The sequence below is a fragment of the Oryctolagus cuniculus genome, chromosome 2 (assembly GCF_051225735.1).
Source record: "Oryctolagus cuniculus isolate XC-2025 breed Fujian yellow rabbit chromosome 2, ASM5122573v1, whole genome shotgun sequence".
NCBI classification, from domain to species: Eukaryota; Metazoa; Chordata; class Mammalia; order Lagomorpha; family Leporidae; genus Oryctolagus; species Oryctolagus cuniculus.
Window position 1 is genome coordinate 128163076 of NC_142868.1, and position 17932 is coordinate 128181007.

The window sequence follows — 17932 nt, forward strand, 5'->3', positions numbered from 1 at the left end:
TCCATGTGCATTTCTGTCAATACCCTGGCCTGATACATGTTGGGGCACAACCTGTCTTAATGGCTTAGATTTGTCACTGTCCAAAAAGAGAGTGGACAGTGTGCTGTCGTCAACTGCAGACAGGAAATCCAAACAACTGCACAGTGACTTAAGAATATGTGTGTGTGTGGGGGGGGGGGGGAGGGTTGCTGGTGCTGTGGTGTAGCCGGTAAAGCTGCCGCCTGCAGTGCCGCCATCCTAGATGGGTGCCAGCTGCTCCACTTTTGATCCAGCTCTCTGCTATGGCCTGGGAAAGCAGTAGAAGATGGCCCAAGTCCTTGGGACCCTGCACTCACATGGAAGACTCAGAAGAAGCTCCTGGCTCCTGGCTTCAGATTGGCCCAGCTCCAACCATTGTGGCCCATTGGGGAATGAACCAGCATATGCCTCTGCCTCTCTGTAACTCTGCCTTTCAAATAAATCAATAAAATTTTTAAGAAAAGAATATGTGGGAATGTAAGAATGGCTTGGCAGAGAAGCTTTAAGGGGGCATCATACATCTTTTGGCACAGAACACATGGCTGTGTCACACCATTAAATGGGTCTGTTTATTGAGCAAACATAAAGGACAGTGCCCAGTGTTCAAAGCGTGGCTTCCGGATCTAATTCAAGTCTATGAAGAATTCCAAATACAATATGTAAGCACCCCATTTCGAGCAGATGCTGTCACATACAAAATAAACAGATAAAATAAAAATTCTTAAATAATTATGTCTGTCATAAATTAACCTTTTCAGCTGCAGTCTTTTGTATTCAAAATATGAATCTCTTAAAAATTCATGGGAGACCTGCACAGATGCCAGTAACAGACAAAATTATGAAAATATCCCCAACAGGGGTCAAATACCAGACATCCATAAACCATTAAAACCACGTCTGTCTTTGCTCAAAACACTTGAGATAATTTCATCCAATACGCTTTGGCTCTTGTCTTTTTAACAAAACTTTGTTAGGGATACGTGTCCTTCTTTCCTGCTTTCTAGACAAAGAAAGATATTCACCGTTCCACTTCTTACATCTACCTTGAGCTGCCTTCTTCATGTCTACAACTGTGACTGCTTCTCTTCATGTATGTTCTGACTGTTCCGATTTCAGGTGGTAAAAATAAGCAAGATGCAAATAAGACTTCTTTGCTTGCCTTTAATATTTCTCTAATAGTCTTCTGCTTATCTCCTTGCATTCTGTCCCAATCTTCTGAAGCATGCATAAGGTACTCACTGTGAGACAGGCATTGTGTAAGCTCCAGAGGCACACAAAATCATAACATACAGACCCTCAGTCAGAGTCAAGAAGAGGTGTGTGCAGTAAGTACAGGAAGGATAACCAAAGAGGAGTCTGGTTAGCTTTCCTGCCTATAGTAACCCCATCACCATCTATTAAATTATTTTAGCATGTCTTGTTTCTTTTTATTTAGCTATTGTCCTTGGTAGCTTCCTAAAAATGCAGTTTTCGATATAATTAATGACACTTTTCTAGCAAAATAGAAAGCATTTTCTTGTTACTCATCCCACCACTATCTGAAAATAATTTGACATTATTCTAACAATATTCTGGGGTCTAGATTCATCATATCTCCTTCATTCCAGAATTCCCTTGGATTCCAGAATTCTGGACCATATTTGTTCTCTGGTCACATTTGAAGGCATGCTTTTCCTCTCTAATTTACTTCTGGTCCATTTTCTAATCCTAATTTGGCCTTTCTTTCAAAAGTATACCAACCTATATGCCTCAGCTTTTCTCTACCTTTTATCAAGAATTCAAAGAAATCCCTGTCTCTGAAGACTTCATTTATCAAATTCAAAGACTTGCAATTTGATTCCTCAAAGTCCCATTCCCTTAGCATTACCCATCCGATAGGCAGTTCTCTTCATTCATCAGTGTCTTCTGTCCCCTGTTCCTGTCACCATCAAGACTTCCAAGTTAAACCAAAAACAGAGCAAATGTTGACTCTGCTTTCTTCCCTTCAATAAATTGGCAATATTTAATTCTTTTTTTGCAATTCACATAAGATTTAGCTTCCTATTCTGTTCCCACTGGCATCACTCTAATCCTGGAGTCTCAAAATGCTGTTTTATTTTGTTTCCCTTAGAATATGACAAGAACATATAAGATATCTGTCTGGGTCCAGTATTTCTCTCAGTCAGTCAGCTTTTCATGAAATCGCTGTATTAGCCTTTCTGGGATATCACTGAAATGTGTAGCAATCAAGTTGCTACCTGGCCTCCACCTTCCCTTCCTCGCTTTTGTCCTTCCTTCATCCTGTTGTCTACACTCACCTGAGTTCCTCAACTATTCCCCTTCTCAAACCCTTCTGACATCTTACTATAATTTCTCAGTGTACCTGAATACTATGAAATTCCTCATCAAATCAGGGCTTCTCCATCCATCCCCAAATTACCCATACCATTCTTTCCTTTATGCCCTTGGAAATTAGTTTTTTTTTTTAAATGTATTTCTAAAAATTTATTTTAAAAAGGAAGAAAGAGACAAGAAAAGAGTTCTTATCTTCTGATTCACATGTCAAATGTCTGAAAATGTAAGGACTAGACTAGGTTGAAGCCAGGCGCCAGCAACTCAACCTGGCTTTCTGACATGCATGAGTGGCAGAGATCCAATTACTTGAGCCATCACCTGCTGTCTCCCAGAATGAGCACTAGCCAGAAGCTGAAATGAAAACTGGAGCTGGAACTGAACTCAGGCACTCTGATATGGGATGGTAGTACCCCAAATGGAAGCTTAACCATTGCACCAAACTCCTGACCCCAAATCAGTATTCTTAAAATTGAAATGCTTACCCTGCTATTCTTAAATGTTTAATCAAAACACTTTTTTTTTAAAAATCAAATATATATATCTTTTCTTCTATATAAGTCCCTAAATATTTAATTGCCCTATATACTTAACTGCCAATATATAGCTAATACATATCCACTGAGTACCTACAGAATATCAGGCTTAGTAACACAGGTTATATCTAGCCATAATATTTTCATATACAATATGGAGTTGTTTCTCCTATATCATTAAACTATAAGCTTGTATGAGCTGAGTTTGTGACAAAAAATTTCAGAATTTATTATTTTTTCATAATATGCATTTTCTGTGAATTTTTTGAAGACCCCCCCACCCCATACAATTACTCACTGTCATTAGCTGCCTAAAGTGAAACACTGGCAGACTAACATAGGTGACGCGTCATCCCAGTGGGGCTTGTGAGCAAAAAATGGGCTGGTCTATTTCTTTTCAAATTGGTTGCCCAATAAAGTCACCTGAGGAACTTTACAAACTATGATGTCTGGAGCCCACTGCAGGCGATCTCATGTACTTGATAAAGGATGAGAACCGGACATCTAGACTTCAAATTACAATGTTCAATGTCATCTGTGAGCCCCTCATTAGCACATAGTCCAGAAAGATTTTTTTTCAGTCCAGGAAGGTCTTGTTAATAAACACTAAGGCAACTCAAAGACATTTCTGTAGATTATAATTTAAACATACAGGAAAACCTTGTCCTGGGCTATTCTGCAATAAAAATAATTGCTACTGGTACTTTTGGTATTGTCTTCACAAGCTTTCCTTGGCCTAGAACTTCAGTGTGAAGTCATGACTGGAACAACTCCCTTTGCATTTCTCATTTTTAAGGAAGTTTCCTATGTGTGATTTATTAGCTGAACAACTATCCACTCACAGTTGGCTGGGACTACATAGACTACCAGCACTTGTAAGCCTCACCGAGCTGCTCAGTCCTTTTCACGAAGACTCCTAGATGCTGGTTCAGCTCTCCAGCACCCTGTTTGGAAGGGCCCAAGTTTGCTCATTAATAGGAAAGAGAGAAATTAGCACAAGTAGAACCAAATGACTCAATAAATTATAGTGAATAAATCTACTGTGACATGTATATATATCTGTATAGCATTTAAGTTTTAATCCCCTGTGCCTTTATTTGGTAAAAATAAAATCCACTGACACAAACACAGCAATCATTGTTTGTATTTTAGAAAATGGGGAAACTGAGAAGTGGTTGCAGCTGTATTTTTTCAAAAAAAAAAAGATCTATTTATTTGAACGGCAGATTAACAGAGACAGGGAGAGAAAGAGAGGCAGAGAGAGATCTTCCATTTGCTGTTTCACTCCCTAAATGGCTGTAATGGCCAGGGCTTGGCCAGCCTGAAGCCAGAAACTTCAACTTGATCTCCCGTGTGGGTGCAGGGACCCAAGTGCTTGAACCTTCTTCCTCTGTTTTTCCCCAAGCCATTAGTGTGGAGCAGCTGGGACTCAAATCAGCACCCATATGGGATGCTGGCATTGCAGGCAGCAGCCTAACCTGCTACACCACAATGCTGACACACAGTTAGATATCTTAACTAAGCTTCCAATGCTCTTTTGATTTCATGATATTCCATCCTTACCAAGTCTAAAATATCAGAATTATAAGTTTTAAATACACTGATATTTATTTGCATTATGTTGTTTTTTTTTTTGTTTTGTTTTTTTTTTTTTTTTTTTTTTTTTTACAGGCAGAATGGACAGTGAGAGAGAGAGAGACAGAGAGAAAGGTCTTCCTTTGCCATTGGTTCACCCTCCAGTGGCCGCCCCGGCCGGCACACTGCAGCTGGCGCACCGCGCTGATCTGAAGGCAGGAGCCAGGTGCTTCTCCTGGTCTCCCATGGGGTGCAGGGCCCAAGCACTTGGGCCATCCTTCACTGCACTCCCTGGCCACAGCAGAGAGCTGGCCTGGAAGAGGGGCAACCGGGACAGAATCCGGCGCCCCAACTGGGATTAGAACCCGGCGCGCCGGCGCCGCTAGGTGGAGGATTAGCCTATTGAGCCGTGGCGCCGGCCGCATTATCTGTTTTAATATAAATGCTATCATAAGTCTACTCAAAGACTTTTTTGCTTAGTATAACGTAAAGGTAAAGGGAAATCTACCGGAATATTCCACGGCATAATGAACACTTTTTGAAATCTGGTATGCAGCCTAGGTTTAAAAAGAGATAATAAATTTTTCAAGTGATAAAAAATTTCAAACACTTTAACCGTTTGAGATACAATAATAGCAGAGTTAAACGGATCAGTTCATATATAATCTCATGAGAACATAGTCATTATAACCACAAATGTTGTGAAACTTCAAAAGAACAATAAATGATTCCTGCAAAAATAATAATGTGAAAATGGACATATGCAATATTAAAACTTCCGTCATTTACCCAAGCTGAAAATAAAATGGCAAAACATTTGGCTATTTGGTTAAAAAACTGTAAATGTGAAACTCATAGTATGAGATCCCAAATGACACACTATTTAGTAAACAAGCTGCCTATGGATGCTAGGGGCACTTTACAGGTGCAGTTGTTTCCAAATGTCAGTGTTTCTGTGATTTTGAATGTCATTTTTCATATTAGAGAGCAGATTTCTAAAATAAGGGTATGATATGGGCTAAGTGTTTGGTTCATCAGTTAAGAGCTACTTAGGACACTGACATCCCATATCAGAGTGCCTGGTTCATCCTACAGCTCCTCTACTTCTTCTTTTTCTTTCAGATTTATTTACTTATTTGAAAGGCAGAGTTACAGAGAGGCAGAGGCAGAGAGAGAGAGAGAGAGAGAGAGAGAGGTCTTCTATCTGCTGGTTCACTCCTCAGATGGCTCCAACAGCTGGAGCTGCGCCGATCCGAAGCCAGGAGCTCCTGGTCTCTGGGTCTCCCATGTGGGTGTAGTGGCCCAAGGGCTTGGGCAATCTTAAACCGCTTTTCAAGGCCATATCAGAGAGCTGGATTGGAAGTGTAGCAGCCAGGACTTGGACTGGGATGCTGGCACTGCAGGTGGCAACTTTACTCATTGTGCCACAGTGCCGGCCCCACTCCTCTACTTCTGATTCAGCTTCCTTGCTCATATGCACCTGGTGAAGGGGCAGCTGATGTCTTAAGTACTTGTGTCCTGTCCTCAACATGGGAGACTAGGCTGGAGTCTGGTGCTCCTGGTTTTGGCCTGGTCCATCCCTGGTGTTGAGGACATTTAGTGAATGGTGAATAGAAGATAATTTGTCTCTCTGTGTTTCTCTCTCTCTCTATCCCCCCACCATTTCTTTCTATAAAATGGAAAAAATAAATTTAAAGAAGGAATGATCCTGGGTTTTAAAGTCTCCAATAACTCCACAGCCCTGTCCTACTCCAAATTTCTTGCCATCAAGCTATTTCTCCCCACCTCTCTGAAAATCAACCCAGGCTCTCATTTGCAAATAAAATCCAGATAAAAAGCAAACAGAAAAATTAAGCAAAGCCAGAAAAGCTAAGGATATTACAAAATAAAGAGCTGGGCTAGAGAAGCAGAAGAAGGGAGAGAAGAGCGGGTGAGGGCAGAGAACTGGAACAAGAACTGCACTTCCTGGTCAGGGAGGTGAGGCACTGCCCACACAGGACAACATCTGGGATAGACAGGAGGTACTCGAGACAGAAACAGAAGAAAATCTGAATGGTTTTTGCCAATATTACATTTGTTATTTTGCATACTCTAAGACTAAGAGTCAAAGGGAGCACATAAACAAGTCTAGTACCTGCTAACACTAACCGATAGAATAAATAAAGGGGAGAGTGATCCAACATGGGAAGTGAGATACTCAGCAGACTCATAGAATGGCAGATGTCCTAAATAGCACTCTGGCCTCAGAATCAGCCCTAAAGGCACTCGGATCTGGCTGAAAAGCCCATGAGAGTATTTCAGGCATGGAAAGCCAAGACACTCTGGCAAAAGATCTCTGCGAGTGAGATCCCAGTGGAAAGAACAGGTCTTCAAAGAAGGAGGTACCTTTCTCTGAAGGGAGGAGAGAACCTCCACTTTGACTATGACCTTGTCTAAACAAGATAAGAGTCGGAGAACTCAGAGGGCTTCCATAGCCTTGGAAACTCATGACTGGAGCATAGGGAGATTACTGATACCATAGACAGGAGTGTCAATTGGTAAAGTCAACAACAGGAGTCACTGTGCACTTACTCCTCATGTAGGATCTCTGTCCTTAATGTGCTGTGTATTGAGATTTAATGCTATAACGAGTACTCAAACAATATATTTCACTTTGTGTTTCTATGGGGGTGCAAACTGTTGAAATCTTTACTTAATGTATACTAAACTGATAATCTGTAAAAAAAAAAAAAAGAAATTCTCAACTCCCAACTTGACTCTCATTGGGATTAAACATGACAATAGGTCTGATCTGATTTCATCATCATTTAAAAAAAATCATCTATTATTTTTCACTTTATGTTTCTGTGTGAGAGCAAACTGTTGAAATCCTTACTTAATGTATACTAAGCTGATCTTCTGTATATTAAGATAATCGAAAATGAATCTTGATGTGAATGGAAGGGGAGAGGGAGTGGGAAAGGGGAGGGTAGTGGGTGGGAGGGACGGTATTGGGGGGGAAGCCATAGTAATCCATCATTCGTACTTTGGAAACTTATATTCATTAAATAAAAGTTAAAAAAAAATAAAATAAAATAAAAAATAAAAAAAAGAAAAAGAAAAAAAAGAAAAAAAACTATATCAATAACTTCTAAAAAATGTGTGAATATCAACTTGCAAGTAAGAACAAGGAAAACTTAAATGGCTGTTGAGGAAACTGAATGAGATAAATTCATCACCATAAAAGACAAACGCTTTGACAAAGACACCCAGGTAGTAGTCAATCAAAACATACTCCACTATAGATACTTTGACTACCTTGACTGCAGAGATGGTTTCAGGGTGTACACATTTGTCAAAACTGATCAAACTGTACATTTTAAATGTGCATAGTTCATTATATGTCAGCCAACCCAAAATAACACCAACAGCAAAAAACAAAATAAAACAAAGCAAAAAAACACCTATCCAGGTTACAGAAGCGTGAAAACAAACATATCCATCTGCAGCCAATTAAGAAGGAATATAAGTTTTCAAATGCATTTGAACACTTAGAAGGTTCACAATGCCAACACACACACACAAACATACTCAACTCATATTAGCCAAAATATGAAACATTTACTATTTCCAATTAGAGTCATGTAATATAAACAAAATTGATTTTAGGAGGGTGCTAAGGATGGGGAAAAAGACAGCAACATGGTGGATGTCAATGCAGAAAAAGTGTTAGTATTTCCAGGTGCTAAATATCCATCTGTGAATTGAGAAATGGTAGGTTTGTAAAGGAGAATGAGAAAAATTCATCCATTTTAAATTCACTCATTCAACAAATACTTGATGAAATCCCATGAGTAGTAGGCATTGCAAATCAATGACATGATAGGAGAAAGTCACTTCACAACTCTAATTATCTTAGTGAAAAGTGATAAGGAAAATATCCATGAAAACAAAATAACTACAGTGCCAAAGAAAATTTGTCAGAGAAGCTATTCTTTGACATGGGATGTATGGAGTACCTTTAACTGTGTGAAAGAAGTTAGCAAATTAAGACTGAAAGTAGTCCATTAAACAGACAATGGAGAGTTGAAACCTCTAGGGCTCCATAGTTGCCTTTATGAAGGAAGAAGTAGAAGTAATAAGAGTGACATAAAGATGTCTGGAATTTACAGTTGGGTAGATATATGTGATGGTCACCATGACAGTAATGATTGATCAATTGATTGATTGATCAATTGATTTAAAAGGCAGAGAGGGAGGGAGGGAGAGAGATCTTTTATCCTCTAGCTCATTCCCCAAATGCCCTCGTGCCCAGGGCTGGGCCATGCCAAACCAGGAACCAGGCTCTCCATTCAAGTCTCCCACATCACTGGGGAAACCCAAGACCTTGGGCCACCATCTGTTGCCTCCCAGGTACATTACCAGGAAGCGGGGTCAGAAGTGGAAGCAGGACTTGATCCCCAGCAGACTTGTATGAGATGCGGGGTTCCCAAGCAGTGGCTTACCCCACTGCACCATAATCCCTGCTCCAATATTTCTTTGTGTTGAATCCATGATCTTATATCAACTAAAGATGCTATGTAGGACTACATCAAAATTTTAAAATTCTGTGAGTCAAAGGACACAGTCAACAGACCACCTACAAAACTGAAGAAAATATTTGCCAATCAATATCTGCTAGTGTGTTCAAATCTAGAATATGTAAAGAACTACAACAATTAAAAATTGTTAGAACCTAAAATACTTGATTAAAAATAATATATGACTTCAGTAGACATTTATACAAAGAAGATATATCAAGATTAACAAACATATTAAAAGAATATCACAAGGAGGGACTAGGACAGCTAAAGAGAGAAAAGCTTCTTCCACCCCAGCCACAGATAAATATCACAACAAAGGGATGACCTCATTTCCAGGGGACTGGCCGAAGGAACATTTCAGTTCAGAAGTGAAAGGAATGGCATACAGCACAGAAACTCCAAAAGCCAGCAGAGAGATAGGAACAAAGCATGCAGAAGCTCCCACAGCATCTATGCTGGCTCCCAGCTCGGAAGAAACATCTCGCTAGGAAAAGATCGGACACTGTCACTACTGGTGTTAAAACCTTTGGAGTAACTCACATTTACCTAAGGTGTCTAGGCCACACTATTATTATATTTCTGCTTCAGGGTGGTGACTACTTCCCAACATAACCATCTCTTACCTGGTGAGACCAGGATAATGATCCCACTGCCTCCTGCAGTTCCAGGACTGGGACTATTAGAACTAGATTCCTAACAGTCATTGGAATCTACCCTGCAGGACCTTGGGAAGAACTGACCTGTATTCCATTGCTCCAGACCTGTATCTGCCAGTGCAAAATTCCCAATACAGTTGTATTCACCCCGTAGGACTGGGGTAAGGTGCCTTCTGTATCTGTCAGTTCTGAGAGTAGAGCTTTTGGTGTTATAAGTCCCAGCACAGTCAAGCTCTCTGGACATTATGTGGGGGAAGATCCCATCCACATCATACAATCCCAGAGCCACAGTTCCTGGTACCACAAGCCCTAGCATCATTTGGGCTTGCCTGACAGGACAAGAGGGCATCTCTCTCTGTGTTCATCAACACTAAGAATGAGGTTCTAAGCATCACAACTTTTTGTGTGATTGACACACAACTCACTGGGGACTGAAGATACACATCCTAGGAAGACAACATCCACATCAACATCACAATTCCTCCCCAAAAACTGCTGCTGACTATAAAGCTATGGCACTTAAGGACATCACTGACATTAATTAAAGGTAAAGAAATCACTCATAGGTTACACATTTGGGCTCACATAGAACCAAAGCCAAAGCAATACCCTAAGTGATACTCTACATTCCAACTAAACAAAAAGTCCTTACCAACAAAACCCATTAAAAAAGAAGGAACTACTATACCAGATTTGCAGATAAGACAGGAAACAAGGAAGCCAAGGAACAAACAAGCCAAGGAAGCCAGTCAACCCAAGAGAACACAGTACTTCTCCAGAAATAGAACCTGATTTAAAGGAAATCTACGAAATTCCTGAAAATGAATTCAAAATAATGATTCTAAAGAAAATGAGATGCAAGAGAATATAGACAGATGGTTTAAAGAAATGAGGAAAATAATATGAATGAGAAATTCAACAAAGAGATATAAATCATTTAAAATCAATCAGAAACTTTGGAGTTGAAAACTTCAACAAAATAAAAAACATAATGAACAGATAAAGCAGTAGACAGATTTTCTGATCTTGAGGTCAAGATTCAAAATACCTTAGTCAGATAAAAATAGAGAAAAGAATTAAAAAGAGTGAATAAAGCCTGTAAGACATATGGAATATCATTAAATAATGAACAAATATTCATATTATAGGAGTACCTGAAGAAGAAAAGGTAAAAGGCATTGAAAACCTCACTTGAAAGAGATATGGACATCAAGATACAGGAAGCTCAAAGGACCCCTACCCAACTCAACCAAAAGAGACCTTATTAACACCAGAAAAAGTCATATTACAGTCAAATTGCCAAAAATTAAGGACAAAGCGAGAATCCTAAACACAATGTGAGAAAAGTCAAGTTACATATGAAGAGAAACCCATAAGACTGAGAGCAGACTTCTCAGCTGAAACCCCATGAACCTAAAGAGAGTGGGATGATATATGCAGTCTTGAAAGCAAAAGACTTCCAATCAAGAATATTAAATCCAGAGAAGTTACCCTTTAAAATAGAAGGAGAAATAAAGTATTTCCCATACAAGCAGAAACATCAAAGAATTCATTGCTATCATACTAGCCTCAGAAGAAATGTAAAAGGAGACCTACTTGGAAGTAACCATCATGAAACACATGACAGTACAAAATTCACTAATGGAGCAGATATAATCATTAACCAATAAAAACTGACAGGAATTAGTTCTTATCTATCAATATTAACCTTTAATGTGAATGGGTTAAACTTTCCAGTCAAAAGATATGGATTGGCTGAAAGGATACACAAATGAAATTCAATCATATACTACCTAAAACAAATTTGCTTCTCAAATAAAGATAAACACAGACTGAAAGTGAATGATCGGGGCCAGTGCCGTGGCTCAATAGGCTAATCCTCTGCCTGTGGTGCCAGCACACTGGGTTCTAGTCCCGGTTGGGGCACCGGATTCTGTCCCAGTTGCTCCTCTTGCAGACCAGCTCTCTGCTATGGCCCGGGAGTGCAGTGGAGGATGGCCCAAGCCCTTGGGCCCTGCACCCGCATGGGAAGCCAGGAGAAGCACCTGGCTCCTGGCTTCGGATCAGTGCACCGGCCACTGGAGGGTGAACCAACGGCAAAAAGGAAGACCTCCTTTCTCTCTGTCTCTCTCTCTCTTTCTCACTGTCCACTCTGCCTGTCCAAAAAAAAAAAAAAAAAAAAAAAAAAAAAAAAAGAATGATCAGACAAAGATACAACATACAAATGCAAACCAAAAACTAACAGGAATATCTGTATTCAGATCAGATCAAACAGACTTTATATTAAAAACTGTAAAAAGGGAGATTGTCATTATATATTGATTATAGGATTGATTCAGAAAGAAGATACAACAATCACAAACATATAGGTACCCAAAACAAGGCCATTCAGAAATACAGCAAATATTATTAGACCTAAATGGAGAGATAGTGTCCAATACAACTATGTGGAGAACTTCAACACTCTGCAGTCATCAGTGAACAGATTGGCTCAGCTCCTGCTGTTGCAGCCATTTGAGGAGTGATCAGCAGATGGAATACCTTTTTCTCTGTCTCTCCCTCTCACTGTCTGTGACTCTACCTCTCAAACAAATAAGTAAAATCTTAAAAGAGGGGGGAAAACTCGGGAATGTAAAATGAAAGATGGAAAAGGAGAGATTACAACGAATACTACAGAAACATAAAAGATTATAGGAAACCATTATGAACAACCATATACTAAAAAACTGGAAAATCTCAAAAAAATGGATAAAGCATTGAGAACATAATCTACCAAGGTTAAATTAAGAACATATAGAAAATCTAAATAAACCCATAGCAAATAATAAGATTGAAGAATCAATTAAGTCTCCCATCATTTTCTACTTAATACCACCGGTTGAACTCTTAACACATAATTATTCTTAGGTGTTTAAATCCAATTGAAAATTGATCCCTGTAAAAAATAAGAGTGGGAATAAGAGAGGGTTCAGCACATGTTCCCACAGACTTAAACCTAAGGGTAAAGTTAAAAACTTGCCATGGGTCTACAAATCCCATTAAGTTGGCAGGTACCAATGCCATCTTACTAGTTAAAGTGATCATTTTAAGTGCATAACTGATCATAAAGATAAGATTAAGTGTCAAAAGGATCACAGAAATAACCAAGTGTCTGCTAATAACAATAGGTAGACTTAAAAAGGAGAGAATGGTCCAACATGGGAAACAGAATACACAGCAGACTCATAGAATGACAAATGCCCTAAAGAGCACTCTGGCCTCAGTATCAGCCTTTAAGGCATTAGGATCTGGCTAACAAGCCCATGAGAGCATTTCAGGAATGGAAATCCAAGACACTGTGGCAAAAAATGGCCTACATGAAAGACCTATGTGAGTGAGATCCCAGTGGAAAGAAGGGACCATCAAAGAAGGTACCTTTCTGTGAAGGGAGGAGAGAACTTCCACTTTGATTATGGCCTTGTTGAAATAAGGTCAGAGTTCATGAACTCAAAAGGCTTCCATAGCCTTGGCAGCTCATGACAAGGGCCTTGGGTGATCACTGACGTCATAAATAAGAGTTTCAATTGTTAAATCAACAACAAGAGTCACTGTGCACTTACTACCCATGTAGGATCTCTGTCCTTAATATGTGGTACTATGAGAATTAATGGTAAAAATAGTCTTCAAAGAGTTCTTTATACTTTGTGTGTCTGTGTGGGTTCAAACTGTTGAAATTTTTACTTAGCATAGAGTTGATCTTCCGTATATAAAGATAATTAAAAATGAATCTTAATGAAGAATGAGATGGGAGAGGGAGTAGGAGGTGGGACGGGAGTAGGGGTGGGAGGGTGGGTAGGGGGGAAAAACTGCTATACTCCAAAAGCTGTACCTATGAAATTCATATTTATTAAATAAAAGCTTTCTTAAAAAAATGTCTTCCATCAAACAAAAGCCCAGGACTTGAGGCCTTTACTATCAAATTTTACAAAACATTTAAAGAAGAATTAACTCTATTACTCTTCAAACCATCACAAAATAGTGAAAAGGAGAAATCTCTTCCAAACTCTTTATGAGGTCAGTATTACTTGGATACCAAAAGCAAACAAAGAAACAGCACAACAGAAAAAGAAAACTATACACCAATATCCTTGATGAACACAGATGCAAAAATTGTCAACAAACTATTGGGCTATAAATCTAACCCTATATCATAATGATCATACAATGCAACCAACTTAGATCTATCTCTGGGATGCAAGGGTAGTTCAACACTCAGAAATCAATAAATGCTATAAATCACATGAAATAATGAATAAAAATTGTATGATTACCTCAACAGGTAAACATTTGATAACAGAAAGCAAATGATAAGAATTAACAAAGCATTGATAAAGTTCAACATCCATTGATGATAAAAACCATCCATAAATTAGGAACAGATCTCAAAATTATGTAGGATATATATGATAAAACAACACCCAATATCATACTTAATGGTGAAAAAGCTGAAAGCAGTTCCCTCAAATCTGAAACAGGACAAGGATGTCCACTTTCACCACTCTTATTCAATATACTATGAAAAGTAGTAGCTAGAGAAAAAGAGAAAGCAGAAGAGAAAAAAACTAACATCTCAAAATTGGAAAGGAGGAAATAAAAATATTCATGTTTGTAAATCACATGATTTTGTACAAAGAAAAAAATCCTAAATATTCCATCAAAAAAACTATTAAAATGATAAACCAATTCAGAAAAATCACATGATAAAAAATAAACATAAAAAGGAGAATTTTATATGCCAGTAATGATCTTGATGAAAGAGAAATCAACAAAGAAATCCATTCATAATAGCTATAGAATTTAAAATATCTATGAATAAACTTAGCAAAAAAGTGAAAGATCTCTACAAAGAAGATTATAAAACACTGCTGAAGAATCATCAAAGAGATAAAAAATACATATTTAATGTTCATGGATTGGAATAATTAATGTCATTAAAATTAATGCCTATACTACCTAAAACAATATACAGATTCAATGCAATCTCTGTCAAAATACCAATGACATTCTTTAAAGAATTAGAAATAGGAGCCAGCACTGTGGCGCAGCAAGTTAATGCCCTGGCCTGCAGCACCGCCATCCCATATGGGCACTGGTTCGAGACCCGGCTGCTACACTTCTGATCCAGCTCTCTGCTATGGCCATGGAAAGCAGTGGAATATGGTCCAAGTCCTTAGGCCCCTGTGCTTGTGTGGGAGACCTGGAAGAAGGTCCTGGCTCCTGGCTTCGGATAGGCACAGCTCCGGTCGTTGCAGCCAACTGGGGAGTGAACCAGCGGATGGAAGACTTTCTCTCTCTCTCTCTCTCTGCCTCTCCTCTCTCTGTGTAACTCTGACTTTCAAATAAATAAATAAATCTTAAAAAAAAATAATTAGAAATAAACCTAAAAAATCAAGTTGGAAGCATCACAGTGCCTGATTTCAAGGGATACTACAAAGCTATAGTAACTAAAATATTAGGGCACTGGCATAAAAACACATAGCTGAATGGAACAGAATAGAGAGCCTATAAATGATCCATGCGCATATAGCCAACTGATATTTGACAGTTATCACAAGAACAGACATTGGATAGTGTTTTTTCAATTAATGGTATTGGCAAAAGTCAATCTACATATGCAGAAGAAAGAAATTAGATCCCTACCTCTCATTATTTAAAAAAATCAACTAAAATAAATCAAATAGCTAAATAAAAACCTGAAATTATGAAATTGCTAGGAAAATAATAAGAGAAACACTTCAACTCACTGATATAGGCAATTATTTGGGGGGGGGTAAGACTCCAAACAACAATCAATACAGTTAAGAGAAATATAAGAGAAAATATTTGCAGGCTAATTATCTGACAATGTATTAATACCCAGAATTCATCAGAAACTCACAAAACTTAGCAACAAAAAATATAACAAATGCCTTTAATAAATGGGCAAAGGATCTGAACAATTTTCTAAAGAAGAGATCTATAAAAATGTTCTATATCACTAGCTATCAGGAAAATTCATACCAAAACAATGAGATACCAAGAAAGTAACCAATGCTGGCAAGCATGTGGAGGAAGGAGAAATCATACATGTTTGGCATGAATGTAAATTAGTGTAGCCATTATGAAAAAAATATGGACATTTCTTAAAAAGCTAGAAATAGAACTTCCACATGATCAAGCAATCTCACTACTCGGTATATATTCAAAACACTTGAACTTATTTTATCAATGAGTTGTTCCTCCATGTTTACTGCAGCACTGTTCACAATAGCCCAGATCTAGAATAAACCAAGGTGTCCATAATCAGATGAATGGATAAAGAAAATGTAGCACCTATAAACAATGTAATTCTACTCAGCTATAAAAAGAAAAAAATGTATTCTTGTCATTTGTAGGAAACTACATGGAACTAGAGGCTATCATGCTAAATTAAGTAAGCCATAAACATAAAGACAAATACTACTTATTTTCCTACATCTAGGGGAGGTTTAAAAAAATTCAATATGAACACAAAGTGTTGAATACTAGAGGTGAGAGGGAGTTTGGATTAAAAAATTAGGGGAAGTTGGGTGTAGTTTATAGATTGTGACAAAAGTGCCAATATAAGAACTCAGTAATAAGTGTAGTTAGATGTGGGGTACATAAGATACCTTTTTTTTTCTTTTTTTTTTTTTTTTTCCTGACAGGCAGAGTTAGACAGTGAGAGAGAGAGAGAGAGAGAGAGAAAGAGAAAGGTCTTCCTTTTTCCGTTGGTTCACCCCCCAAGTGGCCGCTACGGCCAGTGTGTTGCTGCCGGCGCGCTGCACCGATCTGAAGCCAGGAGCCAGGTGCTTCTCCTGGTCTCCCATGCGCAGGGCTTAAGCACTTGGGCCATCCTCCACTGCACTCCCGGGCCACAGCAGAGAGCTGGACTGGAAGAGGAGCAACCGGGACAAAACCTGACCGGGACTAGAACCCGGGGGTGCCGGCGCCGCAGGCAGAGGATTAGTGAGCAGCAGCGCCAGTCATAAGATACCTTTAACAACTCTACCCTCTTAGTTTTGTAAATTTAAAATTATTCTGAAATTAAACAGATTCTCACAACTAAACATAAGGAAAATGTACTTCAAACCTACAATGAGATATCACCTCACATTCATTATGATGTCTAGCATTAAAAAATAAAAAAAGCAAAAAAAGTGTTGCCAAGATTGTGGAGAAGTTGGAACCCTCATGCACTGTCATTGGCTATGTCAAATACTACAGTCATTTTTAGCTGGTGGGTTCCTCAAAATAATTACATAAAATATTATACATTTAATATATATATATATATAATTACCATATGATCCAATAATACCACTTTTGGTTATATCCATAAACTAGTTGAAAACAGGGTATCAAGGGATACTTGTATACCCATATTAATACGGCATTATTCACACAAGCCAAAAATATAAGCAATCTAAATGTCCTTGGATTAATAAATAGATGTGGTATATACATACAGAGGAATGTTATTGAGTCCTAAAGAGAAATGAAATGCTGTCATAAGCTGCTGCGACATGTTATACCTTTGAAGACTTTATGCTAAGTGAGATAAGCCAGTCACAAAAAGAATGCATGATTGCACTCAATGAGGTATCTAGAGTAGTCCCAGTCTTGGAAACAAAAGCCCAAAGGTAGATGCCTGGGGCTTCAGAGAGGGAGCTGCAGATATGGGGAGCTGTTCTATTTTCCACAACAGTAACAAAAAAACAACTTTTGGAGATTGTTGAAGAACATGAATATACTTACACTACTGAGGAGGACACTTAAAAACTGTTAAAATGATAAATTTTGTTATGTTCCTTCTACTACAAATTACAATTTTCTAAATGCTTAACAAATAAGCTAACAGTTAACTACCTAAATGTATGATGAGAGTTATGGATAGGAAGTATAAATTTGGGAATCATATCAAGCAAAATAATTTTCTTGCCCAGAAAAATCTGTATTTTGAGACTTTGAAAGTATGAGGTCTTTGCATCCCAGAATCCCTAAAGCACAAATTAGAAACATAAATGTGTTTCCATTTACCAGGGGAAAACAACTTGAAGACTGTGAAGTAACAGCAAACAAGAAGTGTTTGTAGGTATTCTATACTACTATGACAAAAAACCTCCATCTCTGCACCTAAAATCAGGAAACAGTAAAAATGACAAGTTTATATATGAGAATAAAAAAAGGCTACTCTTTTGACAAACATTCACTGATT

At 38.3% G+C, this 17932-nt stretch overlaps 1 protein-coding gene across 4 annotated transcripts in view; it reads right to left on the reverse strand.

Moving 5' to 3' along the window:
* The window catches only part of CTNNA2 (catenin alpha 2), a 1277539-nt gene that overhangs the window by 978500 nt on the left and 281107 nt on the right, over positions 1 to 17932 (reverse strand). The window lies entirely within an intron of this gene.